Genomic DNA, 14,260 nt, shown 5'->3' with positions numbered 1-14,260 from the left:
AGCTGCAAGGTGGGGGTGGGTTGCTGGATAAACAGGATCCTGAAAAACTCACATCCTTTTCCCCAGACACCTAAATATAGCTTCAGGAAAAAAGTCTGTGGCCGCCTGAAAGACACCCTCAGATCCAGGGCATGCATGCCCAGGGCACCAACCCATCTCCAGCCCTCTACCCTTTACAATCAGGGGACAGGACAGAGAAAAACCTAGTGGGTATGAAGTTGAGAGCACCTTTATTTACCCAATCAACAGGGAACATGAAGCAGAAGTAGGACACAGCACCTAATTAGAAATCAAATGCAATTTCTTTCTTTCCACGAAGGCCTCCCACCTGTTTCCAGACACAGGACCTAGAAGCTCACTCCTTGAGAGGGCACTGGAGAGAGTCTTCCTCTCTGCGTACTGTCCACAACCAAGCAGGGCCCTCCAGGCTCCCCACTCTGTTAAATGGACTCCCCCCTCCCCGATCCCGGTACAAGGACTAGGAAGGCATCCAGGCCAGGAACTTCCAAGCCCTGGTGCTTCCTGCTGCCCAGACCCCCGCCCCATGTGGTTCCTGATCCTTTCTACCGCAGTGCTGCACTGAAGATGCTCTCAGGGGTACAGCGCTAGCCTTGCATGTGTGAGGCCCTGGGTTTGATTCCCATCCTCCCATGGTTAAGGCACTTAGCATTGCATGCAGCTGATTCCAGTTCTCTCCCTGGCATGGTCATGGTCTCCTGAGCACTGCCAGCAGTGATCCCCGAGCGCAAAGTCAGGAGTAAGCCCTGAGCACTACACCACTGGATATGGCCCCAAAACAAATAAACAACAACAAAAAAATAGTATCTCAATTCCCATCCCTCGAATACTGCTGGGAACAACCTCTAAGCACCACGCCCAGAGCAGCCTCAGCACAGGAGCGTTGTGACCCCCACCGCTACACCCCACTGCCAAAACAAGATTTTCAAGCAGCCGTGTTTTAAAAAGCAGAAACAAACAGATGAAATTAACTCTAGTGATATTTTTTATTAAGTGTAAATATATCCAATAAAAAGTATATCCAAAATACTGCCATCTCGATATATAATCCATATACACAATAATGAACTATTTTACATTCCCTTTCCCTTTACATCTTCAAAATCCAGTGTGTATTTTACATTTAGAGCGTGTCTCAATTCAGACTAACCACATTGCAGCTATTAACAGCCCCAGGTGGCTGCAGGTTATCAGACTGAGGGCAATGTTAAAGAAATCTATAGCTGCAGGGCACATCCAAAGAGGTGGGAAATCTGGTAGTCACTGGTTTCTTGTAGAACTAGCAGGTACCCTTGTTCCCCCTCCACCCACCCTGCTCCCAACCTCAGCTTCTACCTGGTAAAACAAAGTCCCCTCTGAACTCTTGTTTCTCAGTTCCATGCACAGGGGGCAGGAGTAAGGGAGGACACTAGCCTTGCACGAAGCTGACCTGGGTACAGTCCCCAGCACCCATCTGGTCCCTGAGCTTGCCAGGAATGATCCCTGAGTGTAGAGCCAGGAGTAAGCCCTGGGCACTGTTGGGTATGGCCCCAGAACAAAAACAAAACAAAAATCAATTTCATACCCAGGATCTAGGTGGAGAAAGATAAGAAATTTAGGGCCCAGGAGGCAGAGAGAAAGGGGTGGCCTTGGGCAGCTGGGCCGACACTGGGAGGGGGTGCCTGACAGCCGGAAGCCTCTTGACAGGGCAGAGCCTGCACGTGGGGGAGTCTCGCTCCTCCTGAAAATCTGCAGGGTGGGGGCAGAGACAGTTCACAGACAGTTCCTCCTCCTCGACACTACCTACACAGACAGAGGCTGGTTTAGAAGATGATTCCCCGGGATTGCGTGGGAGAAATAAAGAAACAAAACTGCGCTGGGAATTTGGAGGGGACAGAAGAGTATTTTGTCATTAGCCAAACCACAGAGACCCCAATTACCTAGAGTACTCCCCCACCAAGACACTTTTTGGAGGGTCTCCAACTCTCACTCCAATCCTTACCCAATCCTGGTCGTTTCTTACTGGACGCCGGCTATCTGAGCAGTAGAAGCTAAAAACAGGTCCCAGAATTCTAGGATCTTCAGGGTGGAAAGGTTCCTGAGAAGTAATTTCAGGTCAAAGCCTGCCTTCGCCACAGCTTGGCCCTCAGCAGCAGCAGAGCCAACCGGAAGGACAGTCAGAGCAGAGCAGAGCAAGGGGGTGGGGGCTGGGGGAGAAGAGAGGGGTCTGGTGCTCAGGCCTAGAACTTTCAACAAATCTCTGCCTGTCATTTTGCTCATGATTGGTTCAGATGATCTTGGTCTCTTCTAACTCAAAAATTCCAAATATCTAACTCTTTGTGGACACAGATTAGGTATTAACCTTCTGCCAAGTCACACCTCTCGTTCCAACACTGGAAGCCTTCAGAGACTGAGGCCACTTCAGCTCTTCCCAAACATCCCCATCCACCACAGAGACCCTGAGCTCGCAGGTTACCTCTCCTGCTCCATCTTTTCTCACTACCATAGCCAGGCCTGCCATGGCTTGGCTTCTCCCCTGGGCCTACCACACGTATGGATCAGCCTGGCTAGCTGCAGCCTCCCCCACCAAATCAGATCTACAACAGCTGCCGAAGTTACTGCTCCTAAACTCCCACCTGCCAATCCACCAACAGGGCTGGAGAAAGAGCTCAGTGGGCTAGAGCGCATGCTCAGCAAGCGGGAGTCTTGGGCTGGATCCTCAGCACTGCCAGGAGTGACCCCCAAGCAGAGAGCTGGGACTAGCCCCAGGAATGCTGAATGTGCCCTCTACACCCCATACCCCAAAGACAAGAGAACGACTTCATTAAAGACGTGGGCAATGTCACCTTCTTAGAGACCTTGGGTTTCCCAGCATCTTATCTGTTACTGGGAAAGTGACCTTACAATTTTTGACTTCCTTCTCTACTTTTCTCCCCTCACACTGACTCCAAAAAGGCTTTTATAATTTAAAGCGGCAGGAAGGTCAGTGTGTAAACTAGGGTATCACTGTCATCCAGTTGCTCATCAATTTGCTCGAGCGGGCACCAGTAACGTCTCCATTGTGAGACTTGTTTCTGTTTTTGGCATATCGGATACACCACGGGTAGCTTGCCAGGCTCTGCCGTGCAGGCAGAATACTCTCAGTAGCTTGCTGGGCTCTCTGAGAGGGGCGGAGGGTAAACTAAGGTATTCATACAAAATGAATTACGTGCCTAAGGTATTTCACAGGGGCTGAAGTGATAGTACAGTGGTCCAATGACAGGGGTTCAATCCCCAGCTACTTCATATGGTCTCTTGAGCCCTGCAAGGACTGATACCTCAGCAGAGAACCAGGACTAAGCCCTGAGCATTGCCGGGTGTGGCCCCACAACAAAAAAACAAAACAAAAACAAAGTACAGTAAACTAAGCTGCTTTACCACTTTAAGACAAGGTAAGATCATGAGGGCAAGCACTGCTCCACTCAAACATGTGTGTGGTTCCTTTCAGCAACAGGAGCAATGATTTACGACTCATACTCAAGGAAAATGGAAGCAACTGTTCGGGGGAAAAAACTCCTATCTTGATAGGAGTTTGGACTGACAAGTGTTAGTATTTGTCAACGGTCATAAGTAGTGCACCTAAGATTTGTGCACTTCATTGTGAGATATTGACTTAACAGAAAACAGAGAGCTATAAACAAATATTGAATTCTAGTTAGTGACACATGTGCTAAAGTATTTGGAGCAAAGGATACTGAGGTCTGAACTTTACTTTGAGATGCATCAACATGAAAGAAGGTTTGATAGACCAAGGGGGGTGTGAGTGAAAGCAGGGCTGGGAGATGCTGGCTCAGAGGGCAGGAGCACATGCTTCACATCAGGCAGCCTGTGTTCCGTCCCCAGCACTGCATGGTACCCTGAGCATGATCCCCTGGGAGTGATCCCAGAGCACTGAGAAGGGACAGTCCTAAAACAAGAACAAACCAAAACAAAGAAATAAGAGAAAGCAAGAATAGTAAAATATTAGTGAAGTTCTAGGGGGTGAGGGGTGGGGTGGAGGTTGTAATATTCTTTTATTTTTCTGAATGTTCATCCAGTTGTTTTGTAATAAATGTTGGGAGAAATATCTATCAGGCACATACAAAATATAGCACTGTAGCACTGCCGTCCTGTTGTTCATCAATTTGCTCGAACGGGCACCAGAAACGTCTCCATTGTGAGACTCGTTGTTACTGTTTTTAGCATATAGAATACACCACGGGTAGCTTTCCAAGCTCTGGCGTGCAGGTGGGATATTTGGTAGCTTGCCGGGCTCTCTGAGAGGGACAGAGGAATCGAACCCGGGTCGGCCATGTGGAAGGCAAATGCCCTACCTGCTGCGCTATCGCTCCAGCCAAAATATATGGGATATCACTCCTACAAAATATATGGGCTATAAATAAACTAATGAAAGGGCGTAGGTATCAGATGTCAGTTAACAACCTAGAAAGAAATCTGGTCCAGAGTGATATTACAGTGGGTAAGGCCTTGCACCTGATTAAAACTGAGTCAGGTTTAATCCCAAGCATCCCAGATGGTCTCCCAAACACTAGCAGGAGTGATTCCTGAGTACAGAGCCAGGATCTGAGCACTGCCAGGATCACACACACACACACACAAAAAAAACCCAACCTGGAAAGAAATAGGAGTTTAAAACTATGTAATCTTGGGCAGGGAGATAGCTCACAGAGCTAGTCTGCATGCTTTACATGCCAGAGCCCTGGGTTCAATCACTGGCACTGCATGGTCTCCTGATCATCTCAGGCAGTGCAGCCCCTCAGTACTGCTGGGTATGGCCACAAAACCAAATAAATCAAAAGCTATGCAATCTTGGACAAATTACTAAGGTCCCTGGTGTTTCTGTTTCTGCATCTGTAAAATGGAGATAATAACTGTAACTAACACATAAGGCATGGGAATTAAATATGTACATAAACTGATCATGTAATGTCTAGCCCAGAGGAACCTCTTGAGAATGGTACTGTGGAGCCAGAGAAATAGTACAGGGGGTTAGGTGTTTGCCATGCATGCAGTCAACTCAAGTTCAACCCCCAATGCCATATTTGGCCCACAAGCACTGCCAGGAGTGATTCCTGAGCATAAAGTCAGGAGTAAGTAAGCAAGCAAGCCCTGAGCACAGCCAGGTGTAGGCCCCAAACTGAAAAAATAATAAAAAGAATGGTACCTAGAGTCAGCAATAGAGCACATGCCTCCAATGCCTGAGTTTGATTGTTGGTGCCACAAAAACAAACAAAAAACTAGGATTTAGCATTAGGACATAGTATTAGCAGAGTACATTCTTTCCATCTACAGGAGATCATAGAGTGGATGATAAAGTTCATAGATGACTACGAGTACAAGTTGGGACATAAAATCTTTCCTTGATGGGGATTATCTCCCATGGGTGCCAAAAGAAGGGCATTTGATGCTGGGGATCAAATCCAGGGCCTCACATAACTCAAGGCATGTACTCCACCCATTGAATCACATCCCTGGTCCAAGATATAAAATCTTAATGCTTAAAAAATGCCTTATTAAAGTTAAGTCCAGAGAAGTGAAGGCAACCAAGTAAGCACGTGAAGGCTGAGCTGGATTCCACTGGCTCCAGTCCAGAACCCCCTTGGCCACTGCCAAGGGCTTACCTTGGCCATTCATATACATAGAAATAAGAATGGCCAACAGAAATGAACAGATAATCAGCATCAGTGATATTCACAGATGTACTGTTCTGTTTCATATAGCAGCATAGTCAAATAAACTATTAGGAGCAATAACATCAGAGGATGGGAAGAAGGGAGTCTCCTCTGTACTGGCTAGTGTAAGTGGGTATGCCTGTTGGTATAAGGAAGGCAAGTCGGTGATAGTAAAGAAAATATTTAAATGAGCATAATATCTCACTAGGCAATTCCACTTATAGTACATGTAGAGGCATCATCACATAATTAGCATGGCTAATCTTTGTAGCACTGCCAGTGATGGTAAAAAAAAAATCTGTCAATATAAATGCCTGTCATAAGGGAAATAGCTAAACCTTACAATTAGGCAGGTTTCATGAAGATGAGGTAGATTTGTTTAGACTGACTAAATTATACTACTAAGTGAAAAAGAACAAGTTGTAGAATACTATGTAACTTTTTACTATAAGTTTTAACTATGTATATGTGCACATATACATATGATGCATAATATTTGCACATAAATATAATCTGCACAGAAATACTGCACAGAACAGATAGCATACTCTGGGGAAAAGGGCTTTTACAAGGGTTAAAGCAAACTTGTATTTTATCTACATTGTTTTAGTCTCTTTTCAGGAGGGAGATTGAGGGGGCACACCCAGCGGTGCTCAGGTGTTACTCCCGACTGCACTCCTGACAGGCTCAGAGGACACAATATCAGATGCCAGGATCGAAGGATCGAACCTGGGTCAACTTTGTGCAAGGCTAGCACTCTACCTGCTATTCTAAAACTCCAGCCCATTTTTAGCTCTTTACAAGAAGAGTATTTACCTAGTAGGTGTGTGCACATGCTGTATTTAACTTAGGAACTTTAAATAGTAGGAAGACGTGCAATTTTTATTCTACTTTCTACATGTTGTTTCCTATACAAAATACTTTTAGGGTTTGGAGAGGTAATACAGCAGCCAGGGCACTTGCCTAGTTAGTATGCAATTGACCTGGGCTGATTCCTGGCACCAAATGATTCCCCACAGCCCACCAGGAGTGATCCGAGTGCAGAGCCAGGAGGAATCCCTTGGCAGTGCCAGGTGTGGCCCCAAAACAAAAGCAAATACTTATACAATATACATAAAACTATATTCACTTAACATTAAAATATGAGTATACATAGTACTTTTTTTTAGTAGTTTAAAAGTTACAAGAAAGTTTTTAGAGGTTTTATCAGTGGAGTATGGCAAAGAGAGGTAACATTGTAGCTTTGTCTCAAGTAATCCTTCTGGGGGACTGAATGTTTCATTGGCATGTTACTTTTGTGATTAAATAAATTTTAAATAAAGTGTCTGGGGGCGGGAGAAACAGTTCAAAGGAGAGCATGTACTTTGCATGTAGAAAACCTGATAGCCAGATTCCTCTCTGGCACATTATATGATCCACCCAGACAAGCCAACAGCCTAGCTGCCCATCAGGAAGGACCCAGACCCCTGGGCACCAATGCTTGTGGCCCACTCTTTAAAAAAAAAAAGAAAAAAAAAGGGACCCCCTAGATTCACCTCCAGCACCAAAAAAAAAAAAAAAAAAGGAAGAGGAGGAAAGGGAAAGCGAGAAGCAAAGCTTAAGCAAATAGTAAGCAATTCTTTTTAACATTAAGGAGTTTGCCATCTCACGCCTTTCAAATGCTTCAGGGACTTGAGGGACTTGGCTAAAATAGATCTCACTGGTGTCTTGTGGCTTTAAGCGGGACAGATTTAAGTGGGTCACCCCTGCCGTTGGCAAAGTAGAAACCCCAGGAAGTGGAAACTATAACGTTAGAATCCCAAGACAAGGGCGCCCAGACTTTGGCCGCTGTGGACGGATACTTAAAAGGGCTCGTCCCCTCACCCCACCCGCAGACCACACTCATAAATAAATACAAAGGAAATACTTTCCCCAGAGAGCCAGCCCCTCTCCCTCGGCCTCTGACCTCCCGGGGCGGCCGTTTCCTCCGGCCCGGGGGCCTGGAGCTGCTCGCCCGCCGCCCGCCGACTGCGCACGCGGGCGCGGGCTGCGCGGCACCTGGCCCGGCGGGTCCCCAGCCCCCGCGCGCGGGCTGCCCGCCGCCGCCGCGCCTCTCCCCGGCCGGCAGCGCCGAGCCCCGCAGCGCCGCGTGACTCACGGCCTGCTCGGGGCTTATCGGGCTCCAGGTGCGCTCGCCCGCCAGGGCTGCGCTTCTCACATGACCTCGGCGGCCCGCCCGGCCCAGCCGGCTCCCGGGGCCCGCCGGCCGCGCGCGGAGAGCCGGCGGCCCTCGCCACCCGCAGGCTGCAGGGCCGGCGCAGCCGCAGCCCCGCGGCGCCTCCCGCGGCGACGCCGTCTCCTTCGGAACGCGGCGATCCCGCAGGCCACGAGGGAAAGGAGAGCGGCAGAGGCGCCAGCACTCTGCCCCCCGGTGGGCCGGTGCGGGGCGAAGGCGCTCAACTCCGCCAACACTCCCCGCACCGCGCCGCGCCGCGCCGCGCCACCCCCACATTCTTTGTGACCTTGAGCAAGTCCCTCCCCTCCGAGGCCTCAACTATAAAATCTCCAGGGTCCGGGGAGTCCCGACTTGGCGGAGGCCCTGGTCTTTGAGGAAAGAGCTATTTTGCTCAGGCTGCAGGTTCCAATCCCGCTGCACAGAGCCGTGTGACCTTGGGCTCCTCGGCATCTCTGAATACCAGAGAACCATAAAAATAATCCCCTGTAAGTGACAATAAAGTACCTGGCAGAGGCAAAGAGTCCTGGGCCCTGTAAAATCGTCAGTCCACAATTGAAACAGCTGCTTGAGTGTAAACGACTGGAAATGTCAAGGAATTGGAGCTGATTTACTATGCACAATTCCCACCTCCACAGAAGGGTGGGGAGGAGGTGTGTGAGGGGTTCAGGTTTGTTCCTCTCCTATCCCCTCCCAATTTAACTTCTATGACCCCACCCCACCCTCTAAGGACCCCAGAAAATGGAAATGGGGAAGAGTGCAAATCTCAAGGCATCCAGGGGCTGGGCCCAAAGCAGAATTTAAAGGCGCCATCACCACCATCCCCCCTAAAAGTCCTAGAGGGATGGGCCCCCGAGTGATAGTACAGTGGGTAGGGCGCTTGCCTTGCATGCAGCTAACAAGGGTTCCATCCCCAGCATCCCATATGGTGCCCTTCAAAAATTGCCAGGTGTAAGCCCTAAGCATCTCTAGGGTGGCCCCAAAACAAACAAACAAAAAAAAAATTGATATATATGGCCTTCCCAACCCCTCTGACCTTCAAACTACCGCAGGCTGCAGCCCCTCAGCTTTGTCCCCCACACCCAGGAGAGGCCTGGAACAGGCTTGGGGCTGACCCACAGCCATCAACAGGACTCGGCTCACTTGGATACTCTGATCTCTCCTATGGTGTCCACTCTGGGTGTGGGACCTCATCCAGCTCCTCTGGAGGTTGGGAATATCCCAAGTCCAGAGCAAGGCTTCCTGAGTTCCAGCAACGCAAGTAGGGGGCATTATCCCTTTCAGACCAGCCACACTTCTTCCCCACCCACCACCTTTAAATCCCTGCCTCTGGGGGGACCCTGGAGCTTTCAGGCCCAACTTTACTGAAACATCCTTGTCCAGGAGAGCAGCAGCAAGCGGGGCCTCTGAAGGGGGCTGGAATCAGGAAAAGCCCGATGCAAGTGAGGGTTCTGAGGAGAGCCAGGGCCCTGAGGAGGCTCTCGGGCACACACCCTGGCACCTGAGCCAGGCCAGAGTGTCAACAAAATGGATCCTTGGCTGCCAAGGAACCAGGCGCAGCCCCTCAGGTTCAAAGTTCAAAGCTCCTAAAGGAAGGGACAGCATTCTATCCCTCCCACGCCCCCTCTCCACCCCACCTTCCACCCTTAGCCTCCCCCCATACACAATAGCTTCCCCTATTGGTCTTCCTGTAATTGAGGCCTCAACCCAGTGTGCCCAAGACCAAATGGACATGCACACCTCCACCCAAGGCTATATATAACCAGTCATGTCTAGGAGGACGTTTCCTGGAAAGTCCTCATCACAAAAGGACAGAGGGGAAGCTGAGGAGATGGCAGGCCATTGAAAAAGAGCCAGTGAGGTCAGCCAGGAAGCCAGAGCGCTCAGGAGAGTGACTTTCAATATCTCAAATAGAAAGCACCCCGAAAAAATTGGGTGGGGAACATTAGGCAAGCCCGGGCCCACTGCCATGACAACAGGATTCCAACCTGCCCAAGAAAAGGGTTCCACGCCCCGGACATAGATCTTGCACCTCCAGATTCAATGTCTTACTTTTTTGGAGGGGGTTGGGGCCACACGTGGCAGTGCTTAAGGCTTACTCCTAACTCTGTGCTCAGGGATCACACCTCACAGTGCTCGGGGAACTATATGGGGTACCAGGGATCAAACCTGGGTTGGTCACATGTAAGGCAATTGCCCTACCTGCTGTACTACCTCTTCAGCCTATCAATGTCTTGCTAAGGTAATTGTACTCTTAGTCATCTGGGTGACTTCCCAGCACAGGCCAGCACATATGCACACACCCTCTCACACTCACACACTCACAGACTCTTACATATACTGCCTCTCTCGATCTTTCTCTCTCTCTCTCTCTCTCTCTCTCTCTCACACACACACACACACACACACACACACACACACACACTTACTTATTCTCACACATTCACATACTCACACTCATTCCCAACTCATATACAAGACACTCATACCACATACACACTCTTACATATACACTCTCACATATACATACTCACATGCACATAGTTCACTACCAAATGGGGGAGGGGTGCTGGGAGCTTAGTACGTACAAGGCTTCCTCAGCCTAGACATGGCAGGAACCACAAAACACAAACTGGACTGCAAACCAGCCTAAGCCCTTCCCACACGTGAAGGGGGCTGGGACCCCCATTCCATAATTCCGGGAGACTGATGGCAGGAAATCCCTAAGTGCAGGGCTCCTCCAGGAAGCACCCTCCCTGGCCCACACAAACACCAGCACACTGGTAAACACATACCCAGTGACCAGATGAGTGGCCACTCCGCAGAAAGCTACTGCCCTCTCCACCCTCACCCCACTCCCTAGCCGGCTTGCGGCTCTGAAACTAATCAGCAGGACACACGTGCCCTGCAACAGGGTGACACCCTCACCCCCATCACACACACAACAAAGCCCCAATGCGTGGTGTGGCCCTGTAGGCCTTATCAGTCAGGAATAGGACCCACTCACCATGTCGCTGGCACCCCAAACCTACCCCACACAGGGGTGGAAGGCAGCTGACCGGCCCACCTCTCCTTCCCATTGGTGAAACAACTGGCATGACAGGTTGGTAGGGCGGGGCGTCAGGGCGGTCCCTGGCAGAGGCCTGGGGCAGACTGTCCGACCTTCCCACACACACCCCACCCTGGGCAGGGCAAGGTGAGGTGAGCCGCCAGGCACAGGGGACACCTGCAAGCTCGAGTCCCTAACGCCGCCCATCCCCCCATCTTCTGTCCAGGGGGAGGGCGCGGGGAAGCGGGGTCTCCATTGTTTTGCCAGCTGTCTAGCAGCTGCTCCTCCGAGAGGAGCCCGCTGTCCGCCTGGCCAGGAGTGAGTGAAGGCCGCGGGGAGGATAAAGAGCCGGTGGAGGTGCTCGCCCTTCCTGTCGCCTTCTCAGCGCCTCGCTCGCTCGCTCTGTTTGGGAGCCTGGGCCTGGCCCCAGAAGCCCCCCACCATCCCCCGTCTCCGGGGCTACACCCCCATCCTGCAGCTCCCGGCCACCTGGGCTCTCCCAAGCCCCGCGTCTCCCTCCTCCGCCCCCCCGCCCCCCCCCCTACTCAGCCTACACTAAACTGAAAGCCACCGGCACCCGGTCCTGTTTCCCCGCGTCGTCCGAGGTGTAAAGAGACCCGAGCGCCCCCTCGGCTCTCCCGGCCGGCCCCCACTCCCGGGCGCCGAGCTCCGCGCACCGCCGGGGACTGGAGCCGGGAGTCCGGGCCGCTGCTTCCAGGGGACGGGGAGGAGGAGGAGCCGGCGGGCCCCGCCACCCGCACGCCAGCCCGGCCCGCGCCCGGCCTGCCGCCCCACCGGGCCCGGCCCGCCACCCGAGCGGCCGTCCCCGCCGCCCCGCACTCACCCGCCGCGGGAGCCCGCCCGCCAGGCAGCAGACGCCGAGACGCGGCATCCAGCGGCCCCGGCCCGGTCGGGGCTGGAGCGCAGCGCGGCGCAGCGCAGCGCCGCCCCCCGCGGCCGCGCGAGCCGAGCCGAAAGGGAGCTCCCTGCTGGCGGCTCGGGGAATGAACGCCCGCCCGCCTTCCTGGCCGCGCCTGGGCGCGCCTCCGGACGGGCCGTGCGGGCACTGGGAACCCCCGGAGTCCTCCGGGGCCGTGTCCGAAAGGCTCTGGCCCCAGGTCCGGGCTGCCCCGGGGACAGGAGGAGGCTGCGTGCTGCACTGTGCGTTCGAAAGGCGCTGAGCGCACTGAGCTTGGCGAGCACCCGGGTAGGGTCTCGGGGAAAGCGGAGGACAGCTTCTGACCATCGGCGGGCACTCACTCTTCGGACTGTGCCCAAGAAGGTGCCCCCAAGGCAGTGCTAAACAGAGGAAGCAACTGAGTCGTGCTGGCCACCGCTTTAAAACCCAGTGCTTCTGGAAATGCAGACACGGGGGTCCAGGTGGAGCCAGGTGGAGAGGGACTGACTGCCACGTCCGCGGGGGCACTGCAGGATGTTCTCCCCAGAGTGGACACAGGCTTCTGGGGCCTTGGCTTGAGACCAGGGTCTCTGCGAAAGCTACCTGAGGATGTCAGCCAGGACCCAAGGCACCCTGCTAGCCGTAAGTGGCGTTTACTTCCTGAAGGAGCGAAACAGAGGGGCACAGCCTTTCCAGCACTTTGGGGGCTGAGGTTTGTCCCTGGATGGGTTCTGCAAATATCAAGTGGGCCACTCTACACGGGGAGAAAAAACTTAGCTCTCCTGAGAGAAACCAGAGAGGTTTGGAAACCAAGTGTCCAAAACAGGTGCTTGGTCCTACGTCTGGGGGAATGAGGGACAGGTTGCCACTTCTCCAGACCATGTCTCTACTGGTGTGGGGTACCGCAGAATGTGAAAGAAACTAAGTGAGATGGAGAGGTAAGAGGACATAGAAGAGTAGGGCAGCTGCCTGCAGAGACAGACCAAACAGGCACTTCCCCAGGTGCCCCCACCTGACAGACCACGGAAGGTTGAGCCAAGAGAGCTGAGTAAGAGCGGAGAAATCCTGAGGAATGGACCACAGCTTGAGTGTGCGTTTGGATAAAGGAACAGCAAACAAACCAAACTCAATGAACGTCTGGAGGGTCTGCTGCATGGTCAGTGCAGCCCGGGGAACTCAGGGACACAGAGAACTCAGCCACTCCAGGGAGCGCAGTCTCTCCAGGATCTAGACATGGTGGGGGATGGGCAGGGGAGCGGGCTTGCTGGCTGGTGTCCCCTGCACGGTGAGATAGGCCTACATTGGTATAGGCGCCTTTGGCAGAAGGAGTTGAACAGAGCTGCTCTGAGAAAATATTTGATTGGAACGGGGAAGGGGGGCACAGGTACTTGATGGTACTCAGGGCTTACTTCTGACTCTGCCCCCGAGGAGACATCTGAGTGAAACTTGTAGGCTAGAGAAAACAATGACGATCACTATTTCTTCCTGAACACCTACTGTGTACCTATCTTCATTTCTCGCATCAAACCTTCGAGGGAGACATTTATTGTCACAGAAACTGATAGCATGGGGTAGTACAGCTGACAGGGCACTTGCTTAAGCACACAGACGACCTGGGTTCAATTCCTGCATCCCATATGGTTCCCTGAGCCCCACCAGGAGTGATTCCTGAGTGCAGAGCCAGGAATAAGTTAAGCCCTGAGAACCATCTGGTGTGCTCTAAAAACAAACAAAAGACATGACAGCATGCACTCTGTCTACCTCTGTCCCCGCCTCTTTTGGGATCACACCCAGAGATGCTCAGAGGTTACTCCTGGCTCTGCACTCTGGAATCACTCCTGGCGGTGCTTGGGGATTTGAACGCAGGTTGGCCGTGTACAAGGCAAATGCCCCTCCTGCTGTACTATTGTTCTGCCTCCTCTTTTTGACTTTTTGAGCCACACCTGGTGCTCAGGCACTATTACTGACTGTGCTTAGGAGTGACCCCTGGTGGTGCCTGGGGAGCATATACGGTGCCAGGGATTCAAAGCAGGTTCTTCCACAACCGCAAGTGCCTGGCCTCCTCTATCTCTCCAACCCCTGCGAATGTGAACTCTGGAATCAGGTTCTTGGGTTCAAATCCTAGATCTGTCTAATACTTGCAGTGTTACTCAAGGTGGAGTTAATTTTTTCAACAAGTGATGCTGGACATCCATAGGCAGAAAAGAAAAAGAAAATCTGGGCAGGGGATGTTACTCGGTGGTAGAAGCATGCTTCACGTGTGGAGGACCAATTTTGTCAGTGCAAAGAATTTTTTTAAGTATTTAAAAAATCTATGTAGAGGTTTTTTTGTTTTTGTTTTTGTTTTTTTGCCTTTTTTGGGTCATACCTGGCGACGCACAGAGGTCACTCCT

At 52.0% G+C, this 14,260-nt stretch overlaps 1 protein-coding gene across 2 annotated transcripts in view; it reads right to left on the bottom strand.

Moving 5' to 3' along the window:
- The window catches only part of MYO18A (myosin XVIIIA), a 106,594-nt gene extending 94,663 nt beyond the window's left edge, over positions 1-11,931 (bottom strand). Inside the window, exon 1 of one of the 2 annotated variants that reach the window (XM_055133999.1) lies at positions 11,814-11,931. The gene's annotated coding sequence lies outside the window, so the exon portion shown is untranslated. The remainder of the gene's footprint in view (positions 1-11,813) is intronic. The other variant, XM_055134000.1, reaches the window with a different exon arrangement.
- Between the last annotated feature and the right edge of the window lie 2,329 nt (positions 11,932-14,260).

The sequence above is a fragment of the Sorex araneus genome, chromosome 3, assembly GCF_027595985.1.
Source record: "Sorex araneus isolate mSorAra2 chromosome 3, mSorAra2.pri, whole genome shotgun sequence".
NCBI lineage: Eukaryota > Metazoa > Chordata > Mammalia > Eulipotyphla > Soricidae > Sorex > Sorex araneus.
This window is presented reverse-complemented; position numbering and strand designations above follow the sequence as displayed.